The sequence below is a fragment of the Egretta garzetta genome, unplaced genomic scaffold (assembly GCF_000687185.1).
Source record: "Egretta garzetta isolate BGI_Z169 unplaced genomic scaffold, ASM68718v1 scaffold360, whole genome shotgun sequence".
NCBI classification, from domain to species: domain Eukaryota; kingdom Metazoa; phylum Chordata; class Aves; order Pelecaniformes; family Ardeidae; genus Egretta; species Egretta garzetta.
The window spans coordinates 2,296,468-2,318,135 of record NW_009258261.1 but is presented as its reverse complement, the minus strand read 5'-3'; positions in this window follow the sequence as shown (position 1 = coordinate 2,318,135).

The following is a 21,668-nucleotide window of genomic DNA, read 5'->3' as shown; positions in this document are numbered from 1 at the left end:
CCCCCCCCCCCCCCCAAATTCTTTTGGGAGAAATCTTGCAAATTTTTTTGGGTAGGAAAGGGCCAGTAATTTGGAACTGGACCCAACTCAGTGAAATTTGACACTGGAAGAGCAGATGAAGAGACAACAGGGCCCTGCAAATGTAATAAAAATAGATGCTTAAGTAGAAAGGTGAAATCCTACTAATATTCCTACTGAGGAAAAGACTGGAGAACAGATTCAGCCCTTATTAGACATCAGAGAACCTACGCAAAGACACCTTTCATTTCTCTGCTCCCAGAACAACTCATTCTCTCAGACAGCCTCTTTCCTTTAAAAGACAGGAAATTAACTGCATTGAAATATGAAATTAATACGTTTTCAGTATGATACATTGATTTGTATATGTTTTAGTTAGGTCTTCAAACATTTAGATTTTTAAATAATCCTTCTGGAAATCTTTCTCTGAGGTTTGTGGTGGGGTTTTTTTTGCCTTTGGAAGGAGTTGGTTATTGACTGTGTTAATTTCTTTCTGGTTCTTTTTGCCTTATCTCTCACATCAGATTTGCAGCAGATACCTCAGCTCTCTTGAAAAGTTTTTTTTTTTTTTACACGAAATCCAGCAGCAGCAGCTCTTGTTTCTTCAGATGATTTCATTATGGTGTCCCTGACATTTCCCTGCCTTTGTATCACCTATTTAAGTCTGAGATAAACTGCTGTGGCTGTAGTGATAAAAGCATGTTACAGAGTTTGTAGTCTGCTTCGTAATTCTTTTGTCTGTACAGAGAGGATTGTCTTTCATGTGGCCAGCAGGTGAGACCACAAAGACGGCGCTGCTTCCTCATTGCCCTTTTAGCTGATTTCATTTCCCATGTGAGGCAAACAAAGCCAAAATCTGGTGTGTCTTGTCTCATGAGCAGTCACAGCTGGGCATGCAGGATTAGGGGGTGTTTCTCAGAAATGAGACAGACAGATGCTCCAGGAAGAACCCAGAGGCTGTGCCAGGCCTGCTGGCACTGTGTGGTGACCTCCCATAGCACTTCTCACTGTTGAGTCATGCTTTTTGTCAAATTCTCTTATTTCTCCACAAAGAAGTAGTGATATGAGAAGGAACTCTTGGGAAAAGTATTCATTTAGTGAGAACATGCAGAAAGAAATGGGGATCTCTGCTCTTTGTGCTCAGGAGAATCAGGAACATGGACTCATGACACCTTCTAGATTGTATCTCCAAGAAGACAGCCATGATGTTAATGCTTGTCTTGGATGATTGAGGGGAAGTAACATAGCTATTTCAACATCACTTCATCAGAAGTGGAAACCGTTGGTTGAAAGGAAATGCCAAGCGTGCATGCTGTGGCGTAGTCAGGCATGCAGGGGAGGATGGGAAACATACTGAGCTTTGAGCCTTGGCTTACATGCTGTTCAGCGTCGGAGCCCGTGCTTGCTCCCTGGAGTGGGGAGGTGGGCCCCTTTTCTCGTGAACAGTGACACCTGAAAGTGGATGCATAGCAAGGGCTGTGTGTCCAGCATCACCAGCAAGTGCTGACAGCCGCATCATGTGCCTGTGGTGGGAGAGCCTTGGGTATTGCAGTGTGTGATGCCCTAAAGGCTGAGCAGGCAATGGCATGGGTTTAACTTGATTAAACCTTCACTACCTCCTCTTTGCCAGCCACTCTCCCAGCATCTTTATCAAGGTTCAAAATCCTGTACATGTGTTTCCTTGCTGGTCAGTGCTTGTGTTTGCAGATCTTAGGGGCTCTCTCCCCTGCCCTTGCAGATCCTGGTGGCTGTCCCACAGTCCTGGAAGAGCAGGGCTGCAAAACCCCAGAAGCAGCATTATAACACCTTGGCACAGGGCAAACTGCAGGGAAGAGTTACTTATGGATGGACATACCAGTGTCAGCCCCCAGTATCTACCTGGACTGCAGTGGTCCACAGGAGTTGAGAGAGACCAAAATTATATTACTCAGTGTCAGTTGTGCTGGAAGTTTTCCTGCCCAGCTTGTTCCTGGCCTGGCTGAGGGGTGGTGAAAAAAGATCTGCCTTTGAATTCACCTGTATCAGCCCCCATTTCCACCGACTTCTTTGCTGATTTTGTTCTGCTTGAGGGTTGTCTCTGCTAACAGGCAAACTTTTGCTGTTGACAAACTCATAGAAGATTTACCTTCCTCTATTGCTGCTGTTTGGCACAGACTTCTGTTTTAAAATATGAGGTCAAGCTGATTGCTTATGTTTTAATGTCCTTTTCTTCCAGCGTTTTGGGGGAAAAAAACCTGACCGTACTGGCAAAAAAAAAAATACTTGGATAGAAATTAGGGATATTTTGTTTAGGAAACAAACAAACAGACTTTCAGGCTGCCACCACTATCCCTCTCTCTACTGAAATGTCCTGCTGTATTTGCTGCTAGTTCCCATTGCTGAAAATATTGACAAATATGCTTCTTATTCAAACATTGATCTCTAAAAGTGGATTCCTGAACTAGCAGGCTTGGAGGCCTGACTGATGAAGCTGGGCTGAAACAACCCCAGGTAATCACTCCTTCATGCGCCTGGTAGATGGAGATAGGAGAGGGGGAGGTGCTGAGGACACGCATGGCGATTGTCTATGGATGCTTTTTGGAGATGGCGTAGCATGGAATGAGAACAGTTCTCTGGTTCATGGCTGTCTTTCTGGGCAGTGGAAGGTTACACAGATAATCCTATGAACCAAGCAAAGAGCTGCCCATAGGCTTTAGAGATGGGCCGCTGATCCCCAGGGTGGTGCAGCATCACACTGTGGAAGGACAAGATCCAGCTGTTCCCCAGTGCCAGCTCTAACCCCAATTTGTCTTTTCAGCTGTTTTTTTTTTTTTAGGTGACTTTCTGGCAGGCCCAACACAGATTGCCAGTTTCCCTCCCAGGGAAGAGTATATTTGCAGAGACAGGCTTGAATCTCAGCTTGTTTCTCCTTTACTCTCCTTGTGGGACAGCTTGGGGGTACTGAGCAGAGAAACTTTGATCAGTAGTAAACTAGCAGAGAAAAGGCATTTCAGGGAGATGGAAACTATTTGTGGGTTGAATTTAGCAAGCACTCTTGTCTGAGAAAATAGTTTCCACAAGTGCTGAAACACTTCCTTTCAGACAGAGCTTTAAGCAGGTTTCCTATGTCATGCCATGCAAAATTGGAGTGTGTAGTGATTAACTGTAGACAGACTGTGGGAGGGATGATGAGTTTCACTACAACTCAATCAAACACCTCTTTTTTTGCCCCAGAGTGTAGTTTAAAATGGTTCTAAGCACTTAACAGTTTAGGATATTTTTAATATCAGGTGTGCCTTTGCGGATTGATCCACAGTGAGTAAGTTCCTCCTTGTGAAGTATTTTGTTTTAGGCCATCTGCCAATGCTAAAGAAGCACCAGCCTGTGAGAATGAAGGATGTGAGAAAATGAACTGAAGTGCCTCTCCCCACTCTGTAGTTCCACTTTCACAATTTTTAATCCCATGACAAACACAGAGTAGCTCAGAGCTTGTTATGTAAAGACTTCTTTGATTTTGCCAGTTTTGTCTATTAGATATCTAAGTGCCATGACCATATGGCACTCTCTCATTCATTCAGTTCCTGAGCTTTGTTTGTTTGCCCAGGTAGTCTCCTCAGCTGTTTACCTTATTCAAACTCTATTTTCTTTAATATACAGGCTGCATTTAAAAAGCTAAAACAACTTTTCAACTCCTTATTAAGAATTTATTTTTGAGCTATACATTTATATCTTATGTTTTTCTAGTGCAAAGACACATCCATCACAAGGTGGGAGGGTGTCATCAGTAAGAGTAAAACTGTAATTTCTAATCTATGGGTTGGCAAAGTTGTAGTGTAGCTATATGCTACAAGCAAGTCTACAACATAGGTGTCCTAGAAAGCATTATTGTAATTTGCCATCCCACACAGTAACAACAGCTGCAGTATTTTATTTTGAGCCATTGGCTACTAGAAGAAAAAGTGCATTTACTTCTCAGGAGCTGCTAATTCTCTTGTGTTTGCAGAATTGAAGTGTCTCTGCTGAGCAAAGGGGGGAGGAAGGGGGCAGGGAGCAGTGGCGCCTCTATCACAGCTGAGCTGTTCCTGTGCTCAGCTCCATGGCGGTCTCCTTGGCAGGAGCAGCGGGAGGCGGGCTGGCTGATGGAGTCGTGCTAACACGAGTCTCTCCCACGTTTGGGGCTGCGGCAGATGGGGCCATACAAAGCTTCTCTGGATGTGGATGTGATCTCTACACTTATTTCTGTTAGACTTGGCATCTAGCACTCCCTGTGGCAGATCAAATCCTGTTGCTCAGGTAGTTACTGTGTGTTCCTGAAGGCCACCCATAATAAAGCTGAGCAGGTATGGAGTAACTGCTCACACTTTGAGCCTGACTGGCCAGCCAGTTTTCCACCCATCCTGAGCACCAAGGTGGTATCTCGGTTGGATGGATGCATCTACTCAGGAGGTGTACAACTTTGTGTATGGGAACAGGGAGAAGCAGCATTGTCATACTGCAGCTGCTGAGCTAAATTTCAGGTACTAGGAACATCACTGCATCCTGCTGCATGTTGCTTCTCTAAATTTAGCCCTGTCAATACCTCCTGGGTTAGCTCTGGTCTGTGTCTCTAGGCTGGGAGTGAGCCAAGGGCTGGGGGAGAGGATGGAATGCCGTGGGTCATAGCTCACACTTCTGTTTGGTGCCTAGCTGTCAGAGCCAAGGACCACTTCTCTCCTTACGTGGAAGAAAGAAGAAACCATGCCCACAATTAGAAAGATGTGTACCTTGTTGGCTGTGGCAGGGTGAATTAACTCTCCCATTCCTGACAAGAAGGGGTGCAACAGAATCAGTGCTTCAGTAGAGGGAATTAAGTATTTCACTCTTACACTTTTCTTGTCTTTCAGCACATTGCAAATAACAAATCGGTTATAAATAAAGCTACCCTGCTAAGCGAGCAGCTTAGGCTGGTGTTAGAAAGAAGAGATCAATTAATTTCTATTCACAGCAGAAAACAGTCTTCAGATCCCCTAGATCATGAGGGTCTTTGGGGACAGCATCACCATATCACTGTACGTTTCTCTGACTGGTAATCAGGATGCAGGCTTGTAGATGTGAGGCTGTGAGCCTGGGAAATCCACTGTTCTATGGTGGAAGGACAAGAATACAGTGATAAGGAATAGAAGGAATTTCCTTTTTTGTTTTTCAGTGCATTTTATAGGCATGTGAAATAGACCAACACCTATCCAAAATGTCCCTATTTTCTCATTATAGTAAAAAATTACATTTATCAGCATGGTTGAGTGTTAGGAACATCTATTAATGGAAACAGTATGTAACTGTAAGGAGATGATATTTAGTAACATGCTCTTGAAGCTTTTCTTCCATTAAAATGCTGCTGTAGGCAAGAATGTGTCGCTTGATTAGTTTTTTGGAGAACAGATTTTCATTCATAATGAGAACACACATCTCAGCCACTGTTATTAATGTGAACATGCTCTAAAATGAAAATAGAAAGAGGCCAAAGCCAGGAAGCTGTCAGGGCAGAGTAAAACAGCATCGGATCTTGACAAGGTGGGCTGCCCAGTCTTATAATAGTGTTTAGGTACCATGGTAGGCACTTGCTGTGCAAAAGTCACTGAAATGAGCAGAATAGTCAGGCAGATTGGATCATGCAGTGGTCTTGGTGCTCCTCTTCAGTGTTTCTCTACTGTCCGTGGCTTTTAGGATGTTGTGAACAGAATTGAATGTTTCAACTTTCTGGGGGCTGGATGCCTGGTTCTCATCTGTTGGCTGAAGAGGTGAGTGATTTTTCCAGAGCTTACTAAAACAGGGGCTCCTTACTGCAGTACCTTGCAAAGGGTTAACCTTTGTTCTGCAGATTGCAAGTGTGTCTCTTGGTTGAGTGGAAGGTGAAATACAAAAGTAAAACAGAACCCTCCTTCAAACAGTCACTTTGACTGGAAAAGGCCAACTTCAATTTATTTTCCTTTCTTACGATCATCTATGTTGCAGTATGTACGACAGGGCCAGTGAGTCCTGCTGTTCAGCATTGTCACGCCTCTGCTCAGTACAAAGCATGGTGATTTGCACGCAGGCACATAATCCATGCAGAGAGAGGTGTGCAGGTTAATGCTGCTCTGTTTGCTCATTGCCTTGGCCGTATGAATGCATCAGCAGTGAGAGAGTAGTAACACAACAGAAACTGGCAATGAAGTGAAATTGAAGAGTGTCTTCTCGAGAGAGGATTGTATGAAGGACTTGCTTTTCCCTTGTGTGTATGAGGTTGGCAGGAGAGTTAGAGAATGAAGGTTAAACACAGATCACAAGGAGTAAAGGTAGTTTCCAGCAATGAAAGATGAAAACCCTCTGCCTCATGAGCACTACTGAAGTGGCATCTTTTGCAGCTGAATGGGTAAGCTTGTGTCCTTCCCAATCTTCACTTTGGTTCCTCTTCTTTCTCCTCAGTAAGTTCAGCCCTGAAGCAAGTCATTCCCAGCCCCACACTGACATTAAATCTTTTGAGTTCAGGAGCTTTGAGGCACAGGGTTGAAGCTAAGATCAGCAGGCTGGGGTTTACCTGAGAAGTGGGTACCAAAATAAGAGGAACCAGCATGTCTGTCTGATCTAGCAGAGCCTCCAGCCCCTCTGCCTTACAGGGAAATATGTGCTTGCTAATCAGAGATGCCAGCTTCTAAATTGCTCTGCTGTCCTTCTGGAATCTCTTACTGGGGGTGCTTCCCTGAGATCTGAGCTCAGAGCTCTGAGTGTTTGCATGGCGGACCCCAATTGCTCCCAAAAATTCCCCCCTGATCATCCCCCAGCCTGGCTAAGAAAGAAAAAAGACACACACATCCTGCCCTCCTCCCTGCCTAACAATGTGACTGTGGCCAGGCTGACAAAACATAGTAGTTGAATAGTTTTTCCTGTAAAACCATCCAGATTTTTTTTTCCTCTTAGATTATAGTATTTCTGCTACTACTTTGGGGATCAGATAAATTGGAAATAGTTAAAATTGTTACCAAAAAGTCAAAATGAACTCTTGAACTTAAATCTATGAATTACTATTCTTTTCCCCTGTTTGCATACTTCACTACTTTTGGGTTTCCTTCTGACATGGAAATTTCTATTATGATTGCAGCCTTGCCAGAAAAGCTAACAGCAGTAAATACTGCTGTATAACTTGTTCACAGGAGTTTTGTAGGCAAAGAGGTAAACCTACATAAATATCTTAAGGCTCAGACACATCTTGGAGTTGAATTAAGCTGCAATCCCTCTGCCCAGCTTTGCTCATTCAGTCCTTTCCTGTGTTTAGTGTGGTTGACAAAGTCCCACAAATTTCATGCAAGCTGCAGGATTATTGAAGTTTCTGCTGTTCATGCTTGTCATTTCTCCCAAAGTACTGGAGGTACTAGCTCCTATGCTTGATGTTTTCTCCCTGCTTTAACATGAGCTGCTTGACAGATTAATAGTGTGTATTTTTTTATCTGTCAGTTTTTATAGTGTGCTGTGAACCCTGGGAGTATTTTTATTGCCTATGATTTTCTCCAGAAAATGAGTGATTATTTGTACTTTTTTTTTTCCTACCATGAGACTTCAGGCTGGTATTGACACTTTCTGGGACAATCTCTACATGTAAGCACCTTTCACAGCAATATCGGCTTGCTCAACTACAATTCTGAGGCTTTTATTGTGTACTGAATCCTTTGGTTCACAGGCAGAACTGTGCTACTGAGCTGGGGATAGAAAACCAGCGCAGTTCCATTTTCCAGACTGGGATTTTTCACCCAGGTCTACAAATCCAGCTGCAAGTCTCTTGCCCTCTAATATCTATGTGTCTGTGTACCACCCAAAATCACATGCATGTGTCTGCATAAGAAAATGAACTAATTATGTAGGAGGTCTGGAAGTGTTTAAAGACACAAGGTTGTTATCTCAAAAGGCAGGAGTCACAGGGAGCTTTCTCTGAGCTTTCCCCATGAACCACCTATCTCCAGTTTAAAGTTTTGTGGCAGCTCATGATCTCCAAGGCTTTGTGGCAGAGGGTCACGCACTTCATCAGGTAAACAGATGTTCTGCTAGAAGGGAAAGAAGAGATGTGTGGCATAAGCAGAACCAGGTTTGGAAGAGGATTCAATGCCCCAGAAGAACATCAGCTGTTTTCCCAATTTCCTTAGAGGATCTTCGGCTCGTTAGTGATTGTCAGAGTTTCATCGGTCCCCAACCATCTGGTGTGATTTACGTTCCCATTCCTCCCATTTCCAGCTCCACAAGGCCAGGAGCTGGCTTGCAGCACATTTTAGTCTGAGACGTGGGTGATAGTTCTCTAGGAGAACGAAAGCTCTGGCTTATGCAGGAGAGGAGACTCTTCAACCTAGTTCTTGCTTGTTTAGGCTCTTCGGGGCTGGACAGGCACCCAGCTCTGGGGATAACAAGGCATGGAACAAAGACCAGGAGAACTTGTCTTTCAAAAGACAAGACCTGCTTCCAAAGACCACCTGTTGCATTTATTACAGAACTGAAAATTGGTAAGGAGCATTTTGTGAAATTGCAGGGAGGTATCAAGGTGCTATGCTGATTTAATGTCTTGCAGAACAATGACCTGTGCACAAATTGCACAGGGGTGGTTCAGTTTAGAAAAGAGAAGACTGAAGAGCGGATATGGTAAAAGTCTTACATTGATAACAAGGCTGCCATTTCTGCATAGAAGGGCCATTCATTGTCCTTTGTGCGTTCTTGGATAGGACAAGATATCAGGAGCATCATGTTTGATAAGGAGAGCTAGGATGGAGATGGGGATGGAGAGATGGACCCACTTTGGCACTGGACTAGCCAAAGGCACTGCAGTACAATTTTGGCTTCACAGAGAAAAGCACTGGATGTGCTAAAAGCTCTTCAGCATCCCATGGCTTTTGTGTTCAAGATCTGGAAAGTTTTCAAACCAAATTTGAAAAGCTTTGTAGAAAAAAAAAAAAGTGAAGATAGACTGTGTACCTCAGGTGGTGTTCATGTGTCTGTGCTCACTAGCTCCTGTTTTGTGGGACTGCAAAGGCACCTGGAGTTTGAAGGAGGCCAGTTTCTTTTCTAAGGCCTGGGAAAGTGGGATGTATGAGAGTGGCTGCTGAATGTGCTCTTCAGGGGATCAGTTACTGACACCCAAGGTCAACTCAAAACCCAAATCCTGAATGTTATGTGTGGCCAGGGTCAAGACAAGGCAGGTGGGACAGATCTGCCACCATCAAGGGCATCTGGAGCAGGGTCTCTGGGATGAGCAAGGTGCACACACACACAGCCTGCATACAGAGGTCCAAGGACATCTCAGACAGTGTGAGGGCGGACACTGACTTCAGTGTTCACAAAAAAAATGCAAGGAAAAGAAAAAAAAGTGACCAGGAAAAAAGCATGATGTGGAGGAGTGAACGAAGGGAGGGAACTGAAGACTTGAGAAAACCCAGAAATTCAAGTAAGCTGAATTCTGAGATACTAGTTTTGGCCTGGACTGTTGAAGGTTGCCCACTCCTTGAGTTGTAGAGATTTTTTTTATCCCTACTGCTGTCTCAGACTCTAATAGTTATTTGTGCTGTTAAGGCGTCTATCGTACAAGGGACTGATTCAGAGCTCAGACCTGCAGTGTTCCTAGGGTCCTGAACTTCGAGACAGAAATACACACATCGAATTTAATTCTTCTAGTCAAACTGACACTCTCCAGACCACTAGGCTTAAAATATGGGCTTCTGTTTTTTTTATGAGTGGAAAATGAAAGTAAAATGTCTTCATTCTTGTTCTTTCCCCTTCCAAAAAATACATCTTATATTTAAGTATCTGTATCTACAGATGTCCCTCTCTATGTAGACACTATATCATATATCAAACTACACATTCAAATAACACCCAGATATTCAAGCTTAACCCATTAATGTGAGTATACCAGAAAAGGGAAATGCCAAGATAGAGACCAGTGTTGCTTTTGTATTTCTAGACATATTTCTAGGCTAAAAGCAATGCCACAATGTTGGTATTTTAACAGAAACAGAAAGTTGTATCCAGAGGTTTCTGCTCATGGAAACCCTCTGTCAGAGTTTGAGGCAAGTTTTCATCTCAACATAAAGAAACAGGCTATCACTTCTGTAGTGTGGCACAAAACCTGGGAAATCCAACCCCTGCTTCCAACTTGCCACTCAGATCTCTGGAAAAAGGTACACCTCTGCTTCTCCATTTTTTTGCTGAGGGATGTGAGAAGGACAGCAGTACAGGACATAGTAACCCGAGTCAAGGAATTAGCACAACAAAAACTTCAGGCATTTGGGGAAAAATCAGCCTATTTGGGGAAAAAAAAATTACATAAATGTGTGCTGGATAACAACACTGGGAAATTACAGAGAAAAGAGAAGCTGATATAATTGTTGTAAACAAAGCCAAGTATACAATTAGAGATACTCAAGGCTTTTATTATGAGAAAGCCAGTTAATCCAACAAAATCCTCGTTCAGTTCTTTTTAAAAACAAACGCAGAAAATTCTGTGGCAGAGAAGCAAACTCCACAGAGGAGCTATGTTTTATGTCCAATGAAATTTAGTAAGGGAGTAGAGAGCAAGAATGGGTTTTCTTTGGAGGGCTTTTGTCAAGAGAAACAACTGGACATCAGATATTAACATCAAACCTAAGAATAAGGAATAGGAAGGATGAAACAGTCGTTCTTTGAAAATGAAGCCTGCAATTTTCTTTTTTCAGGCTATCTGGTCAGCTTGGCTCTTCCCCTGTGGCTGCACCATTGTACTTCGGTATTGTGTGCCCCAACAACACTGAAGTGCTCAGAGTGTATGAAAAAGCGCCTTTGTAATTCTGCAGCCAGAGAAACAGCAATGTGTCTGCCACAGAAAGCCCAGTGGTGGGTCCCCTTCATGCAGGTGAGGCAAGAGCACCACAAATTCCTGGAATAAAAGCAACAGACATCCTGGACTGTGATATAACTGGTTTATAAGTAGGTGAGGTTACCTAGGTGGTTTTGCAGAGGAAAACAATGCATTGAAACCCAGCAGCACATAAAATTTAGAGTGTAGGGAGATGGGAATACATGCCGAATGGGGTGCTTGAGTCTGGTATTTGCAAGCTTGACTCCAAGCAGGACAGAGATATTCATCTTCCAGTAGGAAGCATTATCCTAAATAGGGACATCTGCATCAAATTTACAGGTCAGGAGAGATGGGCTAATGATGGCTGGTGAGCCTGCTGTGCAACCTCATGATGGGTGAGGTGCCGTGGTGCCCATGCTGCGGTGAAAGAGTGCACACCTTTTACCACTTTAGCACAAGGGGTGCAACCCTGGGGATCACCGGAGATGCACTGCAACGCTGTTCCAAACCGGTGGTTTGTACCAACTGCATTGCAGGATGCTGGAAAATCCCCAAGGACTGAAGTGTCTTTGCCATCAGTCCCACTGTCCAGGGGTGAAACCCATCACCATGAGTTATTGGGGGGAGGGTTAACAAAGTAGATGTTTTTTAGAGCTCATTGAGGTACAACAGAGGGAATCACAAGTTTGGTCCCTCTTCTCAGTCTGTAGATCCATCTTCCTTTCATGCAAGATATGCCAGGAAGCTGTTGGATTGCCTGTGATTTGCATTTTATGGAAAGCTGAGCGAAGTGTGCTTTGGCTTACAGCCAGCCATAATAAAAATAAGAGTTTGTAGGGACTCTGAACTTCAATTTAAGAAGTAAAAAAAAAAAAAAAAAAAAAAAAAAATAAAGCAAAAATGAATGTCTGTGTCTCTCTAAGAGTTTGTAGGGACTCTGAACTTCAATTTAAAAAAAAAAAAAAAAAAAAAAAAAAAGAAATTAAGCATAAATGCAGTTCTGTGGCTTGCTGAGTGACAGCACAATTTCTGACACCTCTTGTCATTTGGGTAATGAGAAGGCCATTTATATGCACAACGGGAACACTGTCATAGGGTGAGTTTCCTTGATGCTCTGTCTAAAAAAACCCCAGATGTTTAAGGAAAGCTTATTACAGTTAGTGCTGGTTGAGCACTTTTGGATGGTGTGTTTACTGCCTGCAAATCTGTGGTTCATCAAAACTGAAATTTGGTGTGAATATGTTTCAGTGGTTCTTTATTGAGGATGAATATGCCCTGCACATTCCAGATCAGCTAAGTCTTTTTTAAGTTTTCAGCTCCCTGCCAGACTTTGCTGGCACGTGTGCTGTCAGGTTACAGTTCTTCCACCGGCAACACAGAGATGCTGCTTTCCTGAAGGCCTCAGAGAAAATACAACAAATGTTTTGCCTTCTCCAATGTCACCTCACTGTCCAGATGACCAAAAATATCCCTAAAGCTAGCTTTTCTTAAGCCTTGCCACTTTTGAGTGCAGTAGAGCTGAAAAAAGGGGAAGCAAAAAACCCAAGCAGGATAGCAGAGAAAAGAAAGAGTGAAAAAACACCCCAGATTTCCTGGTCTCCTCTGGCAGAGAGCAGACATCCTGATAAATGAATAGGGTCATCCTTTATCTATTGTGTGCTTCACTTGTAGGTTGTCTCTGACATATGATTTACCATTAAATTTCTGCTGCCTGTCCTTGAAGGGAACCCTGTATTTCAAAAGGTACAAAACCATCCTGCTGAGGTAATCTTCTAGGCTATTCAGTGCAGCCAGCTGTCTTGCTGAACTGTATCTCTTAGGACTTTTTGATGCGGGGTTGTCTTAATTGTGAACCGCTATGTGGTATATGCAGCTGCCTGAATTGGATACCTTTCAAGGACAAACATGATGAGCTGCTGCTGGGAAAGATGGTTTTTTGGAAGCCACAGCACTGTCTTCCTCTTCGCTGTCTCTACACAAGTACTGTTCCAGCAGCTCTGAGGGCTGTTGGGCCTTAAAAACATTGTGAGCTCTTAGGAAACTGAACAAGAAAACACCGCTGAAAAGCTCTTGGGGACATAAATTCTAAGCCTTTGTCTAGGCAGCAGGTTGAATGTCACTTTGGTATGTTACTATTATTTCTTCCATACATCTGGAAGAAAAACCATGGACAATTTAACCTCTGTTTTTCTGTATGTCCCATGGCTGAAGGAAGGGACATGTCTAATCTGCAACCTGTGTAGAGGAAGCTCTGCTAGGCTGATAAATAAAATAAATGTCATTTCTTCAGAGGTGGCTGAACAGCCCCATAACTGTGGCATAAGTTGCCAAATAAATGCCATAATAAAACATGGCTTTCAGTTGACCTTACCAATGTTTAACTTGGTCTCTTCCACCTTGTTACTTTGGTTTGATTAATTTATGGGTAAAGTTCTTAATTTTCGCAAAGTTTCACTTGCAAAGATTTTTAGTAACAGGGTGAAACTGCCTCCTCTGTATAGTCTATGTGCCTATCAGGAGAGTCTGCCACCCTTTACTGGCCTGAAGTCCTGTGAAAATCTGTTTTATGCTTAACTTTCTCCTTGCACACTGAGCATTTCCTCCTAAACTTCCTCCTCGACCTCCCACTCTCCCTTGCTTGCAGTCATCTGTGAAGGACTCCTGAATAATTCAGCAGCACAAAGTGGCTGTCAGTACCCTTGGCTCAGCGCTGTCTAAAGAAGAGCCACACAGTGCCAGAGGCTCCACCACATTCTCACTTGTCTCTCTGGGACACATAAAACTCCTGGACCATTTCTTTCTCCATAAAAAGACCTCCAACTTCTGTTAATTGTGGCTGTGTTTTGTATCAAGCAAGCAGTTAACTCCCAATAATCTCGGGCAGCAGCCACTTTCCCACACTTGCCAAGCTGATGCCAGAGTTTGCAGTCAGCAGAGGCAGCCTGTGTATTGACATCAAGTATACATCCCTGACCATCTTAGATACAGGCTTATATGCGCATATGCATGCCCTGTTGCTGAGCATGTTGCCCTCTAAAACTCTACTCATTAAAAAATGCTCAGAAGACACCTCCTCCTTATAGAGCATTGCAAACTACCTGTGGGTACCATTAACTTATTGATGGAAGTTGCATACAACTGTTCTGGGTCTGGTTTTACGCCAGCTTTACACAGTCTCTGGGGAAAGGTGAAGGTTGAACAGGGAAGCACAACTAGTCTGCCATCTGGGGCTCTGTATGACATCTTTCCAAAACATTTCCAGAAAAATGCCCTTTGCCAATGTCGTGGTTTAACCCCAGCTGGCAACTAAGCACCATGCAGCCACTTGCTCGCTCCCCCCACAATGGGATGGGGGAGAGAATCAGAAGAGTAAAAGTGAGAAAACTCGTGGGTTGAGATAAAGACAGTTTAACAGGGAAAGCAAAAGCCGTGCACACAAGCTAAGCAAAGCAAGGAATTAATTCACGGCTTCCTATGGGCAGGCAGGTGTTCAGTCATCCTCAGGAAAGCAGGGCTCCATCACGCGCAATGGTTACTTGGGAAGACAGATGCCATCATTCCGAATGTCCCCCCTTCCTCCTTCTTCCCCCAGCTTATATACTGAGCATGACGTCATATGGTACGGAATAGCCCTTTGGTCAGTTGGGGTCAGCTGTCCTGGCTGTGTCCCCTTCCAGCTTCTTGTGCCCCTGGCAGAGCTGAGAGCTGAGAAGTCCTTGGCCAGTCTAAGCACTACTGAGCAACAACCAAAACATCAGTGTGTTATCAACATTCTTCTAGTACTAAATCCAAAACACAGCACTATATCAGCCACTAGGAAGAAAATTAACTCTGTTGCAGCTGAAACCAGGACAGCCAACAACCAAAAAGGCTGACTCCAGCTTCCCCAGTGCTCATCTTCCCTGGAACGTGGGCAGATTTCAGCATGATGGTGCTAGAAGCTAAGCCTCTGATAGGATTTTTATGTGCATGCCAGGTGCTGTGCAGTGAAGTTTTGGATGGCTGCAGAAGTCCCCTAAGAAATATGCTTTTACTGTGAAACATCCCATGGGGAGCACCAATCCCAACCTGCTGCGTTGAGCACAAGGGGATTCTTCCCATACAGCCCTTCATGTGAACCCTGCATGGAGTCTTGTATTGCTACTGGTCCTTGCCCACTTATCTTGGAGGACAGCAGTTGATAACAGCACACACAAACACACATATAGATTTACATTCACATATACACACATTCATGTGCAGAGCACAAAGCAGGGAACCTGGAAATGATGCTACTTTATGCATCTCCCTAAATCATTTACAAGCTCTTTAAAATGGGGGGGTTCCTGCTCCAGTATACAGCATCACCTTCAGCAGGTTTGCCTGGCACTACTACAGAAATAAAGTAGCAGTTTTTATCAGCAAGGGGAGACGTTTATACATTAAAAAATTCTTTGAGAGAGATCTGTATCTATCAAATCTTACCCTTCCTGTAAGAATGACAAAATGCTTTGTAGGACAGGAGGGCAAATTTCCACATATACCTCTCCTGAATCCACAAGCTGAATCCTGATTTTTGATTTGTTGGTGATCCATAAAACCGTGGATTTTACTGTGCTGCAACTCAGATTTCTGGCTTCTCTTCTGGCTTTTCTTTCTGCCCTGAAATTCAGACTGTCTGGCTAATGAGCTTAAGCATGGCTGTCAGGACGGTAGCTGTAGTTCAAAAGAGAGAAAGCTCCAGTTTGCTTCTGGAACAGACTTTTCTGTCTATGGTAAGAAAAAAAGATGTTTTGGTTTATAGCAAATGAGTCTTTCCAAATGAATTTGGCTGGGCATGCAATGGCATCTTTCTGTCACTGCAAAATAAATTCCCCCTGAAAAAAAATCCCTTTTGATAAATAACTCTCTAAGTGACTTTGTCAGGTCAGAATTTAAACAAGAAATCACCTGTCTGCAGCAGGCCAAAGTCAGGGAAAAATAGTGATAGATTCTCTCAGCTATATGCAGCTGGGTTTTTTCATCCTAGGTCCCCTTTCTTCACAGTGCGGTATGCTCCCAAAGTCAGACACTCTGAGCACGCTTCATGGGGAGATGCTGCTGCTCTGGTTAACTAAGCAGGAGGCAAATAAAAGCTGTGTTGTGAGTGAATCATTAGAGCTGGGTCTCTACGCTAGTGAAGCACAGCCCTTGGAAGGGCTACCTCCTTGGAGGCAGAGCAGATATCCCTTTCAAAGATACGCTCCAGTTTCACTAGACTGGGCCACAGCTTGTCTGCTCCACGGGGAGGGGACGCTCTCTCTGCATTAAGCAGGCTGGGTGAAATGCCATGCTCTGTTTGATACAGGACAACAGGGCTTTGCAAGCCATGGCAGGACCTTTGGGCCATCAGCTGAGAAACAGTTCTGGAAACAGGGCAGGCACCTCCCTGAGGATCAAAAGCTGAATTCTCTCTGTGCCCATGGGTGATGCAGCCTGGCCAAGCAGGAATAACATTTGCCTACCTATAGTTTATAATGTCACACAGACACGTACAGTGTCTGTGAAGCCCAGATGGACATGCAAGCTTAAACCTACCTGCCACCCCATTAGGGATTCTTCTTTTGGCATCTTGTTGTCTTTTTAAATTGGGTATTCCGCAGCGCTTGGTTGTGCAGGTGTTGCTCCTGAGTGACTGGTGCAGAATGTGAGCCAAGCCTGGATTTACCCCTGGACACAACTGACATCCTTGCTACCTGTCCTTGTCTCACAGGCTGTGAGAGCTTCCTATGCTGTGACCTCCCTGCACACATCCCAGATATGTTAACTGCTGTTACAATTGTATTCTCAGCACACTGAGCCTATCAAAGAATAGAAATACACCTTTCCAGAATTTCTACCCTTGGAATTAGCAGAATATTTTTTTTTCTTCTTGGATATATCTCAGTAAGTTTGTCAGGATCAGGAGACTCTTGTCCCAGCCCAAGAGTTGTGAGGACAGCCTATTTATCTACTCCTACGACTTCTAGAGGGAAAGAACACCAATATGATCAAGGTGTTTCTGTCCTAGAGCAAGCGGATCCTTTCCGGAGTCCCAGTCTGTGGATAAGTGAGGCCCTCTCAGCTTTGAATTGGAACCTGTTGAAAGCTCACCTGTCTCAAAACTCCTGCTCTACTCTCTTGGTCCCACAGAGGTCAGACTATGGGATAGATCAAATGTTCATTGTAACCCTAATCCACTAAATCAAGCTATTCTTTTCCTCCATTTTCCAGTAATCTCCCAAAATGTATCTTCCCAATGTATTGTTTGGTACCAACTCACCTGTAATATATGCTCCATTTCCCTTTAGAATTAAAGCCTGCTCACACTCTGTGGAATTGCTGAAGGGTTTCCCAAAGCAGGTGGTACTACTGCCATCTTCTTTTTCCAGGCTACTTGTCTATAGCAGCCCCTTGGAAACTCTTGCTTCATCCTATAATCTGTTTCAGCCTTTTCCAAGTGTTCCAAGTGTCCATATTGTTCTAGTGTTTCTGCAGACAATGAGACCTTGTGGTGGGAGCTGTGAACACACAGGTACCCTTATGCAGAGCTCTGCAAGTCTTATTTGGCCCAGTTCTCTTTGTTTCCAGTATTTGCCCTTTCAATCCCATCCATCCATTTAAAAGATTGATTTGGCTGTGCAAGTCTTCCTTTGCAAATTAAAACTATTTTGTCTAAGATTATTTATCGGTCTTGTAGTTCTCTGTCTATCTTTCTCAATCTCCTTTGTTCACCCCAATCAACATTACTTGTCTTGTCCCATTTTTATGTGTATCACTCAAGTTTGTGTGCTGCTGCTATCCCTCTCTGCCTGAATGTTCATGAATGTGATGAATGTTTCCAAACCAATTTCAGAAATGAAGTTCAGCTGTAATCTTTTTGACTAAAAGTCAGTGATACCTCCTGACTACTTATGGAGGGCAACCGAGGCAACCGTGAGAAGCAAATTTCAGGGAGAGGCACGGGAGAAGGAAAGAAAGAAAGGAGGGAAGGAAAGGGGGGGGGGGGGGGGGAGAGAGAGACAGAGTCTTCAATCCCACAGTGAGACAGAGAACCTGAGTCTATGGAAACTGGGTGAATTATTGATGAAATAATAAAACTTGTAAGGGATTTATGTGCTAACTAATAATGGAGTTAATTCTTATTAAATGGCAAACTCTCTGCTTATGCCACCCAGTGCTGCTGTGATGAAAGCAGCTCTGCTTTCTCCTGCTCCACGCTGTGCTAAAGTCTCTCAGGCATTATCCCCAGAAGTCACACACAGAAAAAGGTGCTTTCAGATTTCCTCCTCACCTCTTTTCTTATCTGTACATTAATCTCAGCAGACAAGAGAGGTGAAGGCAGTAAATGTAGTATGTTGCCCCAATGTGAAAAGGCCTAGCCACATGGCTACATGCAGTTCAAAAAAAACAATAGTTGAGTTTGCTTTATGAAAAATTGGTTTTGCCTTCACTTTCAAAATCTGGGAGCTGTAGGATCTTACAGATGTGGGAAGCATCTTGTGGTAGAAGTCTACTCAAGTCACAAAGGAGAGTGCAAGAAATTAGCGTTTTTTTGGTTTTGAGTTGGATAACTAGATATTGCAGTGGCTTTCTTGGGAATGGGGAAGGTCTTGTCACTTGAAATCTTGGATCAGACCTCTTCTGAAGTCACATGCTTCAATTCAGCAAGAAGTTGTCAGGTTCAATCATATAGGCTTTAGATGGAAAGGAAAAAACTAATTCTTTAATTCTTCCTGTTCTTAGATCAAACTAGAATGTTATTGCAACCCCACGCTATTTTTTTTTTTGGTCTATGAGCTATTGGTTAGCATGCTGAAGATATACTAGGATGGGCGAGCCTTTAGAGTTATAGGAAGAGGTTGCTGAAGAGAGTAAATAAATTTTTATAGGGAAATGAAATGTATTCTATCAGACTAGCTAATGTTCTCAGCAGAAAGAGACCCAGTTTGGGGGTGTACAAACCCTTCTTCAGAACTGAAAAGCAGCAAGTTTCAAGAGAAGCTCAGGTTGGGGGTGTTTGTTCTGAGGATACAGTGTGTGACATTTTCTCTAGTGCTGAAGGTGCTTTCACCTGTCTCCAGCTTGTTTGCAGGCAAGGGGTCTCCCAAAAGCAGTGGTACAGACACAACCAAGGGAATAGTAAATTGCAAGGTGGGAAAGGAGCATGTGAGTCAGGCCAGGGTGGAAACTGGTTCACACTGGCTTGGCCATCAGGGAAATAATTGCAAATTGAACTGGATTCTGATCATTGTTTTGATGATTTGAGAGAAATGGTGTGTGGTGGGGTGACCTTGGCTGGCTGCCAGGTGCCCACCAAGCTGCTCTGTCACTCCCCCTTCTCAACAGGACGGGGAGAAAATAGGACAAGGATGAAAAGGTCATGGGTTGAGATAAAGACTCAACTTGGGGAAAATTAATTTAATTTATTGCCAATTAAGCAGAGTAGGATAATGATAAATAGGAACAAATGTAAAAACTGCTTTCCCCCCTGCCACCCTTCTTTCCAGGCTCAATTTCACTCCTGACTTCTCTCCCTCCTCCCCCTACACCATGCAGGGAGATGGGGAATGGGGGTTGGGGTCAGTTCATAACACTTTTTCTCTGCTGCTTCTTCCTCCTCATGGTTTGCCTCTGCTCTAGCATGGGGTCCCCTGCTCTAGTGTATAACCTGTGGGAAACAGTCCTTCACGACCTTCTCCAATGTGGGTCCTCCCCACAGGCTGCAGTTCTTCACAAACTGTTCCAACGTGGGTCCCCAAGCAGGGTCACAGGTCCTGCCAGAAAACCCGCTCCAGTCTGGGCTGTCCTTCAGGGCACATCCACTTGCATGGTCCTCCCTGGGCTGCAGCTGGATATCTGCTCCACTGTGGACCTCCATGGGCTGCGGGGGGATAGCTGGAAGTGGCTCTGTCCAGCTTCTGTCATCTTCTCACAAAAGCCACCCCTACATTCCCCCCTCTACCAAAACCTTGCCACATAAACCCAATGCATGGTGTTAGGCAGTTTTGGAGAAAGAGATACAGATGTCTGTGGAATGGAAAAAGAGACAGTTATTTAGAGAGTTACAGACTCACAGAAATGCTGGTCAGAGGGAACTTCCTTGGAGCTGCAATTTTGCCTATGAGTTTTGAAACCCTCCAAGGATGGTGATCCCCCATCTTGCCAGTGATTAGGAATGTACCACCATCCCAGGAAAAAGTTTTCCCAATGCCTGACCCGAACATCTCAAGCTGCAACTGTGGCCGTTGCCTTTGCTACACCACATAGACCTACTGAGGGGAGTTTGGCTCTGTTATCTTGGTACTTGCCACCCAAGCTGTAGGCTGGGATTAGATGTCACTTTGGCTTCTGCTTTACCAGACTAATCCAGCCCTCCACTGCTCCTCATATTTCACGTATGTCAGGCCTGGATAATTTTGGTAGGGAGCAAATGAACCAGAAGCTTGTGGACTCACGGGATTCTGGAGATGGGGTGTGTCATAAATCCAGCACCACCTTTGCAAGCCTGATTTTACAGATTCAGTAACCAGCAGTAACCAGCAGAAAATGTCAAAGGTCTATCTCAGTACTGTGCAGTTTTTCTGTTGAGGGTCAATGTCCCATTGGGTCCATGGTGACAGAATCCCAGCACACAGACTGTAAGAGCAAGGTACAGACAGATGTGGAGCAGTCCTTCAACCCACATGCGCACCAAGAGAGTCATTGCAGTGTGCTGTGGGAAATGGTGTCCCTTGCTATGTGGTCAGATACAAAAACCTGGACCTAGTGGAACTGGTTCTTCTAGATCATGGGATCACAGCAATTGGAGATGCGCAAGTGGTATCATGCTTCAGAATAAGGGCGTCTGGGATTTAAATTTTACTCTTCAAGAAGCAAATTATTTTGCTTTCTGACATTCTTGGTCAAGCAACTGGCTAGTGCTGGTGAGCATCATGATCTCAAAATAATCCTGAAATGAGGGCAGCATTTTTGCTGAAGTGGTGAATCTGCCATACCTCTGATTTCTTTTTTATAAACCCCAGAGTAGCTACAAGTCAGCAGCAGTAGACAGATCTGTTTGCCTGCATCTTCTCCCCAAATGTTTTACAAAGGATAACCTATGTTATTCAGTTTCGAGTTTATTTTAAGTTAGCAACAAAGCTTTTGTTTCCTGGAACAAGAATGTTCAGAAAAGATCAGCTGCTTTTGAAATCCATGGGCTCCTAATCCTTTTAACACCTCATAACCAGAGTGCACAGGAGATAGTAGGCGAATGGTAAAAACAAATTAGCAAGAAACAGTAATGAAGATTTAAAAAATGGAGCTCTGGTAAGCTGCTTAGAGGAGGACATTTAAATCTTTTTAAAGTTGTACATTCACAGATTTATGCACTATTACAAAACTAATCAGGGTTCTGCAATGTTTAATATCACCTTTTGTCATTACTCATAGCTGCATAGCCTTTGACATGTGTTACATTCTGTTATTTTTCTTTATCAAGAACTTCACATATTTATTTTTTTTTTTTAATTTTATGCAGTGCTTTTCTTTCCCTCTGGATTATTTCAAATTTATTCCATGTTTTATTCACCCACTAGTGAACTTCTTATTTCCTTTGAGAATCCTCTGCATAAAAAAAGCCTTTATTCATTAAACAGGAAAAGTCCAGATGTTTCCAGCTAAACTGATACTGTATTTTGCACAAACCTGTAAAATCAAGGCATTAAAGACTCTAATCCCCTCTCCCCAGAGGAATTCTATTAGTGTCACAACAATATAACCAGATTGGGTTCTATCTCATTGTCTTCACTCAAGTTTTAAGTTCTCATTCAGATCAGCAAGCCTGTGAAAATATTACTGGTTA